General features: G+C 52.6%; 14 non-coding genes across 14 annotated transcripts; all 14 read left to right on the top strand.

Annotated features, from left to right (window-relative positions):
* Positions 1-2,154: 2,154 nt before the first annotated feature.
* On the top strand, positions 2,155-2,225 carry TRNAG-GCC (transfer RNA glycine (anticodon GCC)). The gene has a single exon. It is a non-coding gene; the product is annotated as a tRNA-Gly (tRNA).
* Positions 2,226-3,569: 1,344 nt separating this feature from the next.
* Positions 3,570-3,640, top strand: TRNAG-GCC (transfer RNA glycine (anticodon GCC)). The gene has a single exon. It is a non-coding gene; the product is annotated as a tRNA-Gly (tRNA).
* A 408-nt stretch (positions 3,641-4,048) lies between these two features.
* TRNAA-AGC (transfer RNA alanine (anticodon AGC)) lies at positions 4,049-4,121 on the top strand. Its single transcript has one exon. It is a non-coding gene; the product is annotated as a tRNA-Ala (tRNA).
* Positions 4,122-4,984: 863 nt separating this feature from the next.
* On the top strand, positions 4,985-5,055 carry TRNAG-GCC (transfer RNA glycine (anticodon GCC)). Its single transcript has one exon. It is a non-coding gene; the product is annotated as a tRNA-Gly (tRNA).
* A 407-nt stretch (positions 5,056-5,462) lies between these two features.
* Positions 5,463-5,535, top strand: TRNAA-AGC (transfer RNA alanine (anticodon AGC)). The gene has a single exon. It is a non-coding gene; the product is annotated as a tRNA-Ala (tRNA).
* An 863-nt stretch (positions 5,536-6,398) lies between these two features.
* On the top strand, positions 6,399-6,469 carry TRNAG-GCC (transfer RNA glycine (anticodon GCC)). The gene has a single exon. It is a non-coding gene; the product is annotated as a tRNA-Gly (tRNA).
* Positions 6,470-6,876: 407 nt separating this feature from the next.
* On the top strand, positions 6,877-6,949 carry TRNAA-AGC (transfer RNA alanine (anticodon AGC)). The gene has a single exon. It is a non-coding gene; the product is annotated as a tRNA-Ala (tRNA).
* An 863-nt stretch (positions 6,950-7,812) lies between these two features.
* TRNAG-GCC (transfer RNA glycine (anticodon GCC)) lies at positions 7,813-7,883 on the top strand. The gene has a single exon. It is a non-coding gene; the product is annotated as a tRNA-Gly (tRNA).
* Positions 7,884-8,292: 409 nt separating this feature from the next.
* Positions 8,293-8,365, top strand: TRNAA-AGC (transfer RNA alanine (anticodon AGC)). The gene has a single exon. It is a non-coding gene; the product is annotated as a tRNA-Ala (tRNA).
* A 1,342-nt stretch (positions 8,366-9,707) lies between these two features.
* TRNAA-AGC (transfer RNA alanine (anticodon AGC)) lies at positions 9,708-9,780 on the top strand. The gene has a single exon. It is a non-coding gene; the product is annotated as a tRNA-Ala (tRNA).
* Positions 9,781-10,643: 863 nt separating this feature from the next.
* On the top strand, positions 10,644-10,714 carry TRNAG-GCC (transfer RNA glycine (anticodon GCC)). Its single transcript has one exon. It is a non-coding gene; the product is annotated as a tRNA-Gly (tRNA).
* A 408-nt stretch (positions 10,715-11,122) lies between these two features.
* Positions 11,123-11,195, top strand: TRNAA-AGC (transfer RNA alanine (anticodon AGC)). The gene has a single exon. It is a non-coding gene; the product is annotated as a tRNA-Ala (tRNA).
* Positions 11,196-12,058: 863 nt separating this feature from the next.
* Positions 12,059-12,129, top strand: TRNAG-GCC (transfer RNA glycine (anticodon GCC)). Its single transcript has one exon. It is a non-coding gene; the product is annotated as a tRNA-Gly (tRNA).
* Positions 12,130-12,538: 409 nt separating this feature from the next.
* TRNAA-AGC (transfer RNA alanine (anticodon AGC)) lies at positions 12,539-12,611 on the top strand. Its single transcript has one exon. It is a non-coding gene; the product is annotated as a tRNA-Ala (tRNA).
* Positions 12,612-12,959: the final 348 nt, after the last annotated feature.

Here is a 12,959-nt window from a genome sequence, read left to right as displayed (position 1 = left end):
GAAGAAGAAGAATGGGGTCTGGTACGCCTGACTCTAGCAGGGACCACAACTCTGTCGTCAGAGCTATCTGTCATGGAGCCGCTGTCCTCTACAGGTTCGTATTCTGAGCCTGAACTTGACAGATGAGTGACTTCCTCTTCACTATCTGTCATACTCAGAAACGTGTAGGCCTCTTCACTAGTGTACCTTCGATTTGCCATTTTGGCCTCTAAATTTAGGGGTACACTAGTGAGACTCACAGGCAAAAAAGCTCCTGACTGTTGGCGACTGTATAAAAACGCTACCAAAAAACTGTTAGCGATCGCAGGGATCAGGCCTGACTCTGCGAACGCTGCAGTTATGTGTGCTTAGTGTTTTGTAAGTGTCAGTTATCGATCGATACTGCACTTGGGTGGGCTGGGCAGGGCTGGGCCGAGGAGCAAAACGCAGGTGCTAGCAGGTATCTGGGCTGATCCCGCTAACACTGCGTTTCAGGGAACCCTAAACTGCTGGGGAGTATAGATCTGATCGGATCAGATATCGATCCGTTCAGATACTATAGCACTAAGGGAGGTGTATGCTGCGTGCGTGGGTTTTAGCGGTACTGGCGCTAACCTGACGCTGCCTGGGGCGACGCAGACCTTATCTGATCCTAAAAACTTAACTTCTATCACCGCCGGGCAATTAGGGGGTTAAACCTTTATAGGGTAATAAACGGCGGGTGCCCTAAAACTATAATAAACTGTAATAAACTGTAATAAACTACAAAAAACAAACTAGCTAACCAGCGTCACCCGTAACAGTTATACGGTGATCGCTGGTGAAAGGGTTAACTAGGGGGCAATCAGGGGGTTAAAACCTTTAGCAGGTAGTATATGGGGGTCCCTGTCGCTATAAAACACTGACAGCGAACCTATATACTTACCTCCCTAACTAGCGTCACCTGTGTCACTAATACAGCGATCAGAAAAACGATCGCTTAGCGACACTGGTGACGGGGGGTAATCAAGGGGTTAACTTTTATTAGGGGGGGTTAGGGGGGTACCCTGGACCTAAGGGGGGGTACCCTAGACCTAAAGGGGGCTAACCTAACTGCCCTAACACTTCTAACTGACACAAACTGACACCAATGCAAAAAAAAAAAAAACTGCTATTGGTGACAGAGTGACAGGGGGTACAGGGGGGTGATCGGGGGGTGACAGGGGGGTGAAATGTGTGCCTGCGTGTTCTACTGTAAGTGTAGTGTTGGTGCACTTACTTGGATGTCTTCTCTCCTCTGCGTCGGATCAAAAAGACCGACTCGAGGAGAGATGACATCACTTCCTTTCCCTCTGTTTACATTACAGAGGGAAAGGAAGCATTTTCATTCGCCGGGAGCGATCGGGAGGGGGTGGCCAACAATGGATGGCCGCCCCCTCACCTCTCATCGCCCGGGAACAAATGGCGACCGCCTCGGGCACCGGGGGGGGGACCGATCGGACCCCCCACCCGCGGAAGGCAAATCACGTACATGTACGTGATTTTGCCTGTCCGTGCCACCTTGCCGACGTACATCGGCGTGAGGCGGTCGTCAAGTGGTTAAGCTGAGGGTTTTGGACTCGTTTAACCACCAGAATCAGGTTCAACTTCTCTTTGTGTGTGAAAGAGCGCCCTTTGGCCCCACTAGCAAATATCGACTGGCATAGGAAAAGGCAACGTAGCAGAGGATGGTTTCGATCCATCGACCTCTGGGTTATGGGCCCAGCACGCTTCCGCTGCGCCACTCTGCTCTTGCTGCCGAGCTGGTGCATCGACAACAAAATGTGGATCTAGTTTGCTACCGATCCCATGGGGAGTGGGTCCATCTGGCAAAGTCACAATGTAGATGACGAGGCGTTTCCATCGATGTTGACAAGCAAAAGGTGCCAGTGCCATCCTTATGCTGAGGGTTTTGGCTCAGCACGCTTCCGCTGCGCCACTCTGCTCTTGTTGCTGAGGAGGAGCATCAACAACAAAATGTGGATCTAGTTTGCTACCGATCCCATGGGGAGTGGGTCCATCTGGCAAAGTCACAATGTAGATGACAAGGCGTTTCCATCGATGTTGACAAGCTAATGCCAAGTCAAGTCTGGGCAAAAGCTGGACTCTCCTAGACCAGCTGAGCGAGGAGGGTGATGGCGCCGGCCCCGGCGTGGCGCATTGGTGGTTCAGTGGTAGAATTCTCGCCTGCCACGCGGGAGGCCCGGGTTCGATTCCCGGCCAATGCAATTATGGTGTCTTTGTCTTTAAAGCCCCCCCTTCCCCCCCCCCGGGTAGCTCTCTCCCGCCAATTTCAAGTCCGGTGGAATGCATCAAGGCACAAGGTGTTTATTGTCTAGAACGTACTAGGTGGTGGGAAGGTTCTTTTGGAAACCACCTTCTCCTAATGACATCATTGAAACCCATGAGGTCATACTTCCGAAAGGGATCAGTTGTCAATGGACTCACGAAGGGAGAAAAAAAATGGGGGGACTCTGAGGAAGGGAGAGTGCAAACCTTCGAAGCTCGGAAAACGGGTGGCTGTCCTGGTGTCTAGCGGCCAGAGCAGGTTGTGGATTTTGCAAAACTGCATATATTACGCATAGCACATAAGAGGACAGGGATCAGCCATAGCGCCAACGGGGAGCCCAAGCAAAGGGGGATTAGCTCAAGTGGTAGAGCGCTCGCTTAGCATGCGAGAGGTAGTGGGATCGATGCCCGCATTCTCCAAACGCTGCCTTCCTGGGAGGCACCTGGCTTTTGCGTTTGTTGTTGAAGCTTGGAACCGAGCGCCGCGAGCAACATGGGAAGCCAGAGTCCTCCTCATAACATGTGCCAAGGCGGCGTTGACGCGTTTTTTTTTTTGAGGCAGCTGTGGCTTCAGCCAAAGTCAGGCAGGCAGTATTGGACAAAAGCAATCCATTAAAGAAAGCACGGCCAGGCTTCCTTTGCCAAGAGACAATATTGCATTAGCACAAAAGGTGCCCGTGCCATCCTTATGCTGAGGGTTTTGGACTCGTTTAACCACCAGAATCAGGTTCAACTTCTCTTTGTGTGTGAAAGAGCGCCCTTTGGCCCCACTAGCAAATATCGACTGGCATAGGAAAAGGCAACGTAGCAGAGGATGGTTTCGATCCATCGACCTCTGGGTTATGGGCCCAGCACGCTTCCGCTGCGCCACTCTGCTCTTGCTGCCGAGCTGGTGCATCGACAACAAAATGTGGATCTAGTTTGCTACCGATCCCATGGGGAGTGGGTCCATCTGGCAAAGTCACAATGTAGATGACGAGGCGTTTCCATCGATGTTGACAAGCAAAAGGTGCCAGTGCCATCCTTATGCTGAGGGTTTTGGCTCAGCACGCTTCCGCTGCGCCACTCTGCTCTTGTTGCTGAGGAGGAGCATCAACAACAAAATGTGGATCTAGTTTGCTACCGATCCCATGGGGAGTGGGTCCATCTGGCAAAGTCACAATGTAGATGACAAGGCGTTTCCATCGATGTTGACAAGCTAATGCCAAGTCAAGTCTGGGCAAAAGCTGGACTCTCCTAGACCAGCTGAGCGAGGAGGGTGATGGCGCCGGCCCCGGCGTGGCGCATTGGTGGTTCAGTGGTAGAATTCTCGCCTGCCACGCGGGAGGCCCGGGTTCGATTCCCGGCCAATGCAATTATGGTGTCTTTGTCTTTAAAGCCCCCCCTTCCCCCCCCCCGGGTAGCTCTCTCCCGCCAATTTCAAGTCCGGTGGAATGCATCAAGGCACAAGGTGTTTATTGTCTAGAACGTACTAGGTGGTGGGAAGGTTCTTTTGGAAACCACCTTCTCCTAATGACATCATTGAAACCCATGAGGTCATACTTCCGAAAGGGATCAGTTGTCAATGGACTCACGAAGGGAGAAAAAAAATGGGGGGACTCTGAGGAAGGGAGAGTGCAAACCTTCGAAGCTCGGAAAACGGGTGGCTGTCCTGGTGTCTAGCGGCCAGAGCAGGTTGTGGATTTTGCAAAACTGCATATATTACGCATAGCACATAAGAGGACAGGGATCAGCCATAGCGCCAACGGGGAGCCCAAGCAAAGGGGGATTAGCTCAAGTGGTAGAGCGCTCGCTTAGCATGCGAGAGGTAGCGGGATCGATGCCCGCATTCTCCAAACGCTGCCTTCCTGGGAGGCACCTGGCTTTTGCGTTTGTTGTTGAAGCTTGGAACCGAGCGCCGCGAGCAACATGGGAAGCCAGAGTCCTCCTCATAACATGTGCCAAGGCGGCGTTGACGCGTTTTTTTTTTTGAGGCAGCTGTGGCTTCAGCCAAAGTCAGGCAGGCAGTATTGGACAAAAGCAATCCATTAAAGAAAGCACGGCCAGGCTTCCTTTGCCAAGAGACAATATTGCATTAGCACAAAAGGTGCCCGTGCCATCCTTATGCTGAGGGTTTTGGACTCGTTTAACCACCAGAATCAGGTTCAACTTCTCTTTGTGTGTGAAAGAGCGCCCTTTGGCCCCACTAGCAAATATCGACTGGCATAGGAAAAGGCAACGTAGCAGAGGATGGTTTCGATCCATCGACCTCTGGGTTATGGGCCCAGCACGCTTCCGCTGCGCCACTCTGCTCTTGCTGCCGAGCTGGTGCATCGACAACAAAATGTGGATCTAGTTTGCTACCGATCCCATGGGGAGTGGGTCCATCTGGCAAAGTCACAATGTAGATGACGAGGCGTTTCCATCGATGTTGACAAGCAAAAGGTGCCAGTGCCATCCTTATGCTGAGGGTTTTGGCTCAGCACGCTTCCGCTGCGCCACTCTGCTCTTGTTGCTGAGGAGGAGCATCAACAACAAAATGTGGATCTAGTTTGCTACCGATCCCATGGGGAGTGGGTCCATCTGGCAAAGTCACAATGTAGATGACAAGGCGTTTCCATCGATGTTGACAAGCTAATGCCAAGTCAAGTCTGGGCAAAAGCTGGACTCTCCTAGACCAGCTGAGCGAGGAGGGTGATGGCGCCGGCCCCGGCGTGGCGCATTGGTGGTTCAGTGGTAGAATTCTCGCCTGCCACGCGGGAGGCCCGGGTTCGATTCCCGGCCAATGCAATTATGGTGTCTTTGTCTTTAAAGCCCCCCCTTCCCCCCCCCGGGTAGCTCTCTCCCGCCAATTTCAAGTCCGGTGGAATGCATCAAGGCACAAGGTGTTTATTGTCTAGAACGTACTAGGTGGTGGGAAGGTTCTTTTGGAAACCACCTTCTCCTAATGACATCATTGAAACCCATGAGGTCATACTTCCGAAAGGGATCAGTTGTCAATGGACTCACGAAGGGAGAAAAAAAATGGGGGGACTCTGAGGAAGGGAGAGTGCAAACCTTCGAAGCTCGGAAAACGGGTGGCTGTCCTGGTGTCTAGCGGCCAGAGCAGGTTGTGGATTTTGCAAAACTGCATATATTACGCATAGCACATAAGAGGACAGGGATCAGCCATAGCGCCAACGGTGAGCCCAAGCAAAGGGGGATTAGCTCAAGTGGTAGAGCGCTCGCTTAGCATGCGAGAGGTAGCGGGATCGATGCCCGCATTCTCCAAACGCTGCCTTCCTGGGAGGCACCTGGCTTTTGCGTTTGTTGTTGAAGCTTGGAACCGAGCGCCGCGAGCAACATGGGAAGCCAGAGTCCTCCTCATAACATGTGCCAAGGCGGCGTTGACGCGTTTTTTTTTTTGAGGCAGCTGTGGCTTCAGCCAAAGTCAGGCAGGCAGTATTGGACAAAAGCAATCCATTAAAGAAAGCACGGCCAGGCTTCCTTTGCCAAGAGACAATATTGCATTAGCACAAAAGGTGCCCGTGCCATCCTTATGCTGAGGGTTTTGGACTCGTTTAACCACCAGAATCAGGTTCAACTTCTCTTTGTGTGTGAAAGAGCGCCCTTTGGCCCCACTAGCAAATATCGACTGGCATAGGAAAAGGCAACGTAGCAGAGGATGGTTTCGATCCATCGACCTCTGGGTTATGGGCCCAGCACGCTTCCGCTGCGCCACTCTGCTCTTGCTGCCGAGCTGGTGCATCGACAACAAAATGTGGATCTAGTTTGCTACCGATCCCATGGGGAGTGGGTCCATCTGGCAAAGTCACAATGTAGATGACGAGGCGTTTCCATCGATGTTGACAAGCAAAAGGTGCCAGTGCCATCCTTATGCTGAGGGTTTTGGCTCAGCACGCTTCCGCTGCGCCACTCTGCTCTTGTTGCTGAGGAGGAGCATCAACAACAAAATGTGGATCTAGTTTGCTACCGATCCCATGGGGAGTGGGTCCATCTGGCAAAGTCACAATGTAGATGACAAGGCGTTTCCATCGATGTTGACAAGCTAATGCCAAGTCAAGTCTGGGCAAAAGCTGGACTCTCCTAGACCAGCTGAGCGAGGAGGGTGATGGCGCCGGCCCCGGCGTGGCGCATTGGTGGTTCAGTGGTAGAATTCTCGCCTGCCACGCGGGAGGCCCGGGTTCGATTCCCGGCCAATGCAATTATGGTGTCTTTGTCTTTAAAGCCCCCCCTTCCCCCCCCCGGGTAGCTCTCTCCCGCCAATTTCAAGTCCGGTGGAATGCATCAAGGCACAAGGTGTTTATTGTCTAGAACGTACTAGGTGGTGGGAAGGTTCTTTTGGAAACCACCTTCTCCTAATGACATCATTGAAACCCATGAGGTCATACTTCCGAAAGGGATCAGTTGTCAATGGACTCACGAAGGGAGAAAAAAAATGGGGGGACTCTGAGGAAGGGAGAGTGCAAACCTTCGAAGCTCGGAAAACGGGTGGCTGTCCTGGTGTCTAGCGGCCAGAGCAGGTTGTGGATTTTGCAAAACTGCATATATTACGCATAGCACATAAGAGGACAGGGATCAGCCATAGCGCCAACGGGGAGCCCAAGCAAAGGGGGATTAGCTCAAGTGGTAGAGCGCTCGCTTAGCATGCGAGAGGTAGCGGGATCGATGCCCGCATTCTCCAAACGCTGCCTTCCTGGGAGGCACCTGGCTTTTGCGTTTGTTGTTGAAGCTTGGAACCGAGCGCCGCGAGCAACATGGGAAGCCAGAGTCCTCCTCATAACATGTGCCAAGGCGGCGTTGACGCGTTTTTTTTTTTGAGGCAGCTGTGGCTTCAGCCAAAGTCAGGCAGGCAGTATTGGACAAAAGCAATCCATTAAAGAAAGCACGGCCAGGCTTCCTTTGCCAAGAGACAATATTGCATTAGCACAAAAGGTGCCCGTGCCATCCTTATGCTGAGGGTTTTGGACTCGTTTAACCACCAGAATCAGGTTCAACTTCTCTTTGTGTGTGAAAGAGCGCCCTTTGGCCCCACTAGCAAATATCGACTGGCATAGGAAAAGGCAACGTAGCAGAGGATGGTTTCGATCCATCGACCTCTGGGTTATGGGCCCAGCACGCTTCCGCTGCGCCACTCTGCTCTTGCTGCCGAGCTGGTGCATCGACAACAAAATGTGGATCTAGTTTGCTACCGATCCCATGGGGAGTGGGTCCATCTGGCAAAGTCACAATGTAGATGACGAGGCGTTTCCATCGATGTTGACAAGCAAAAGGTGCCAGTGCCATCCTTATGCTGAGGGTTTTGGCTCAGCACGCTTCCGCTGCGCCACTCTGCTCTTGTTGCTGAGGAGGAGCATCAACAACAAAATGTGGATCTAGTTTGCTACCGATCCCATGGGGAGTGGGTCCATCTGGCAAAGTCACAATGTAGATGACAAGGCGTTTCCATCGATGTTGACAAGCTAATGCCAAGTCAAGTCTGGGCAAAAGCTGGACTCTCCTAGACCAGCTGAGCGAGGAGGGTGATGGCGCCGGCCCCGGCGTGGCGCATTGGTGGTTCAGTGGTAGAATTCTCGCCTGCCACGCGGGAGGCCCGGGTTCGATTCCCGGCCAATGCAATTATGGTGTCTTTGTCTTTAAAGCCCCCCCTTCCCCCCCCCCCGGGTAGCTCTCTCCCGCCAATTTCAAGTCCGGTGGAATGCATCAAGGCACAAGGTGTTTATTGTCTAGAACGTACTAGGTGGTGGGAAGGTTCTTTTGGAAACCACCTTCTCCTAATGACATCATTGAAACCCATGAGGTCATACTTCCGAAAGGGATCAGTTGTCAATGGACTCACGAAGGGAGAAAAAAAATGGGGGGACTCTGAGGAAGGGAGAGTGCAAACCTTCGAAGCTCGGAAAACGGGTGGCTGTCCTGGTGTCTAGCGGCCAGAGCAGGTTGTGGATTTTGCAAAACTGCATATATTACGCATAGCACATAAGAGGACAGGGATCAGCCATAGCGCCAACGGGGAGCCCAAGCAAAGGGGGATTAGCTCAAGTGGTAGAGCGCTCGCTTAGCATGCGAGAGGTAGCGGGATCGATGCCCGCATTCTCCAAACGCTGCCTTCCTGGGAGGCACCTGGCTTTTGCGTTTGTTGTTGAAGCTTGGAACCGAGCGCCGCGAGCAACATGGGAAGCCAGAGTCCTCCTCATAACATGTGCCAAGGCGGCGTTGACGCGTTTTTTTTTTTGAGGCAGCTGTGGCTTCAGCCAAAGTCAGGCAGGCAGTATTGGACAAAAGCAATCCATTAAAGAAAGCACGGCCAGGCTTCCTTTGCCAAGAGACAATATTGCATTAGCACAAAAGGTGCCCGTGCCATCCTTATGCTGAGGGTTTTGGACTCGTTTAACCACCAGAATCAGGTTCAACTTCTCTTTGTGTGTGAAAGAGCGCCCTTTGGCCCCACTAGCAAATATCGACTGGCATAGGAAAAGGCAACGTAGCAGAGGATGGTTTCGATCCATCGACCTCTGGGTTATGGGCCCAGCACGCTTCCGCTGCGCCACTCTGCTCTTGCTGCCGAGCTGGTGCATCGACAACAAAATGTGGATCTAGTTTGCTACCGATCCCATGGGGAGTGGGTCCATCTGGCAAAGTCACAATGTAGATGACGAGGCGTTTCCATCGATGTTGACAAGCAAAAGGTGCCAGTGCCATCCTTATGCTGAGGGTTTTGGCTCAGCACGCTTCCGCTGCGCCACTCTGCTCTTGTTGCTGAGGAGGAGCATCAACAACAAAATGTGGATCTAGTTTGCTACCGATCCCATGGGGAGTGGGTCCATCTGGCAAAGTCACAATGTAGATGACAAGGCGTTTCCATCGATGTTGACAAGCTAATGCCAAGTCAAGTCTGGGCAAAAGCTGGACTCTCCTAGACCAGCTGAGCGAGGAGGGTGATGGCGCCGGCCCCGGCGTGGCGCATTGGTGATTCAGTGGTAGAATTCTCGCCTGCCACGCGGGAGGCCCGGGTTCGATTCCCGGCCAATGCAATTATGGTGTCTTTGTCTTTAAAGCCCCCCCCTTCCCCCCCCCGGGTAGCTCTCTCCCGCCAATTTCAAGTCCGGTGGAATGCATCAAGGCACAAGGTGTTTATTGTCTAGAACGTACTAGGTGGTGGGAAGGTTCTTTTGGAAACCACCTTCTCCTAATGACATCATTGAAACCCATGAGGTCATACTTCCGAAAGGGATCAGTTGTCAATGGACTCACGAAGGGAGAAAAAAAATGGGGGGACTCTGAGGAAGGGAGAGTGCAAACCTTCGAAGCTCGGAAAACGGGTGGCTGTCCTGGTGTCTAGCGGCCAGAGCAGGTTGTGGATTTTGCAAAACTGCATATATTACGCATAGCACATAAGAGGACAGGGATCAGCCATAGCGCCAACGGGGAGCCCAAGCAAAGGGGGATTAGCTCAAGTGGTAGAGCGCTCGCTTAGCATGCGAGAGGTAGCGGGATCGATGCCCGCATTCTCCAAACGCTGCCTTCCTGGGAGGCACCTGGCTTTTGCGTTTGTTGTTGAAGCTTGGAACCGAGCGCCGCGAGCAACATGGGAAGCCAGAGTCCTCCTCATAACATGTGCCAAGGCGGCGTTGACGCGTTTTTTTTTTTGAGGCAGCTGTGGCTTCAGCCAAAGTCAGGCAGGCAGTATTGGACAAAAGCAATCCATTAAAGAAAGCACGGCCAGGCTTCCTTTGCCAAGAGACAATATTGCATTAGCACAAAAGGTGCCCGTGCCATCCTTATGCTGAGGGTTTTGGACTCGTTTAACCACCAGAATCAGGTTCAACTTCTCTTTGTGTGTGAAAGAGCGCCCTTTGGCCCCACTAGCAAATATCGACTGGCATAGGAAAAGGCAACGTAGCAGAGGATGGTTTCGATCCATCGACCTCTGGGTTATGGGCCCAGCACGCTTCCGCTGCGCCACTCTGCTCTTGCTGCCGAGCTGGTGCATCGACAACAAAATGTGGATCTAGTTTGCTACCGATCCCATGGGGAGTGGGTCCATCTGGCAAAGTCACAATGTAGATGACGAGGCGTTTCCATCGATGTTGACAAGCAAAAGGTGCCAGTGCCATCCTTATGCTGAGGGTTTTGGCTCAGCACGCTTCCGCTGCGCCACTCTGCTCTTGTTGCTGAGGAGGAGCATCAACAACAAAATGTGGATCTAGTTTGCTACCGATCCCATGGGGAGTGGGTCCATCTGGCAAAGTCACAATGTAGATGACAAGGCGTTTCCATCGATGTTGACAAGCTAATGCCAAGTCAAGTCTGGGCAAAAGCTGGACTCTCCTAGACCAGCTGAGCGAGGAGGGTGATGGCGCCGGCCCCGGCGTGGCGCATTGGTGGTTCAGTGGTAGAATTCTCGCCTGCCACGCGGGAGGCCCGGGTTCGATTCCCGGCCAATGCAATTATGGTGTCTTTGTCTTTAAAGCCCCCCCTTCCCCCCCCCCGGGTAGCTCTCTCCCGCCAATTTCAAGTCCGGTGGAATGCATCAAGGCACAAGGTGTTTATTGTCTAGAACGTACTAGGTGGTGGGAAGGTTCTTTTGGAAACCACCTTCTCCTAATGACATCATTGAAACCCATGAGGTCATACTTCCGAAAGGGATCAGTTGTCAATGGACTCACGAAGGGAGAAAAAAAATGGGGGGACTCTGAGGAAGGGAGAGTGCAAACCTTCGAAGCTCGGAAAACGGGTGGCTGTCCTGGTGTCTAGCGGCCAGAGCAGGTTGTGGATTTTGCAAAACTGCATATATTACGCATAGCACATAAGAGGACAGGGATCAGCCATAGCGCCAACGGGGAGCCCAAGCAAAGGGGGATTAGCTCAAGTGGTAGAGCGCTCGCTTAGCATGCGAGAGGTAGCGGGATCGATGCCCGCATTCTCCAAACGCTGCCTTCCTGGGAGGCACCTGGCTTTTGCGTTTGTTGTTGAAGCTTGGAACCGAGCGCCGCGAGCAACATGGGAAGCCAGAGTCCTCCTCATAACATGTGCCAAGGCGGCGTTGACGCGTTTTTTTTTTTGAGGCAGCTGTGGCTTCAGCCAAAGTCAGGCAGGCAGTATTGGACAAAAGCAATCCATTAAAGAAAGCACGGCCAGGCTTCCTTTGCCAAGAGACAATATTGCATTAGCACAAAAGGTGCCCGTGCCATCCTTATGCTGAGGGTTTTGGACTCGTTTAACCACCAGAATCAGGTTCAACTTCTCTTTGTGTGTGAAAGAGCGCCCTTTGGCCCCACTAGCAAATATCGACTGGCATAGGAAAAGGCAACGTAGCAGAGGATGGTTTCGATCCATCGACCTCTGGGTTATGGGCCCAGCACGCTTCCGCTGCGCCACTCTGCTCTTGCTGCCGAGCTGGTGCATCGACAACAAAATGTGGATCTAGTTTGCTACCGATCCCATGGGGAGTGGGTCCATCTGGCAAAGTCACAATGTAGATGACGAGGCGTTTCCATCGATGTTGACAAGCAAAAGGTGCCAGTGCCATCCTTATGCTGAGGGTTTTGGCTCAGCACGCTTCCGCTGCGCCACTCTGCTCTTGTTGCTGAGGAGGAGCATCAACAACAAAATGTGGATCTAGTTTGCTACCGATCCCATGGGGAGTGGGTCCATCTGGCAAAGTCACAATGTAGATGACAAGGCGTTTCCATCGATGTTGACAAGCTAATGCCAAGTCAAGTCTGGGCAAAAGCTGGACTCTCCTAGACCAGCTGAGCGAGGAGGGTGATGGCGCCGGCCCCGGCGTGGCGCATTGGTGGTTCAGTGGTAGAATTCTCGCCTGCCACGCGGGAGGCCCGGGTTCGATTCCCGGCCAATGCAATTATGGTGTCTTTGTCTTTAAAGCCCCCCCTTCCCCCCCCCCCGGGTAGCTCTCTCCCGCCAATTTCAAGTCCGGTGGAATGCATCAAGGCACAAGGTGTTTATTGTCTAGAACGTACTAGGTGGTGGGAAGGTTCTTTTGGAAACCACCTTCTCCTAATGACATCATTGAAACCCATGAGGTCATACTTCCGAAAGGGATCAGTTGTCAATGGACTCACGAAGGGAGAAAAAAAATGGGGGGACTCTGAGGAAGGGAGAGTGCAAACCTTCGAAGCTCGGAAAACGGGTGGCTGTCCTGGTGTCTAGCGGCCAGAGCAGGTTGTGGATTTTGCAAAACTGCATATATTACGCATAGCACATAAGAGGACAGGGATCAGCCATAGCGCCAACGGGGAGCCCAAGCAAAGGGGGATTAGCTCAAGTGGTAGAGCGCTCGCTTAGCATGCGAGAGGTAGCGGGATCGATGCCCGCATTCTCCAAACGCTGCCTTCCTGGGAGGCACCTGGCTTTTGCGTTTGTTGTTGAAGCTTGGAACCGAGCGCCGCGAGCAACATGGGAAGCCAGAGTCCTCCTCATAACATGTGCCAAGGCGGCGTTGACGCGTTTTTTTTTTTGAGGCAGCTGTGGCTTCAGCCAAAGTCAGGCAGGCAGTATTGGACAAAAGCAATCCATTAAAGAAAGCACGGCCAGGCTTCCTTTGCCAAGAGACAATATTGCATTAGCACAAAAGGTGCCCGTGCCATCCTTATGCTGAGGGTTTTGGACTCGTTTAACCACCAGAATCAGGTTCAACTTCTCTTTGTGTGTGAAAGAGCGCCCTTTGGCCC

Source organism: Aquarana catesbeiana, linkage group LG04 (genome assembly GCF_042186555.1).
Source record: "Aquarana catesbeiana isolate 2022-GZ linkage group LG04, ASM4218655v1, whole genome shotgun sequence".
In the NCBI taxonomy this organism is placed as follows: domain Eukaryota; kingdom Metazoa; phylum Chordata; class Amphibia; order Anura; family Ranidae; genus Aquarana; species Aquarana catesbeiana.
Note: the sequence above shows the minus strand (reverse complement) of the source record. Positions and strands in the feature narration are given on the sequence as shown.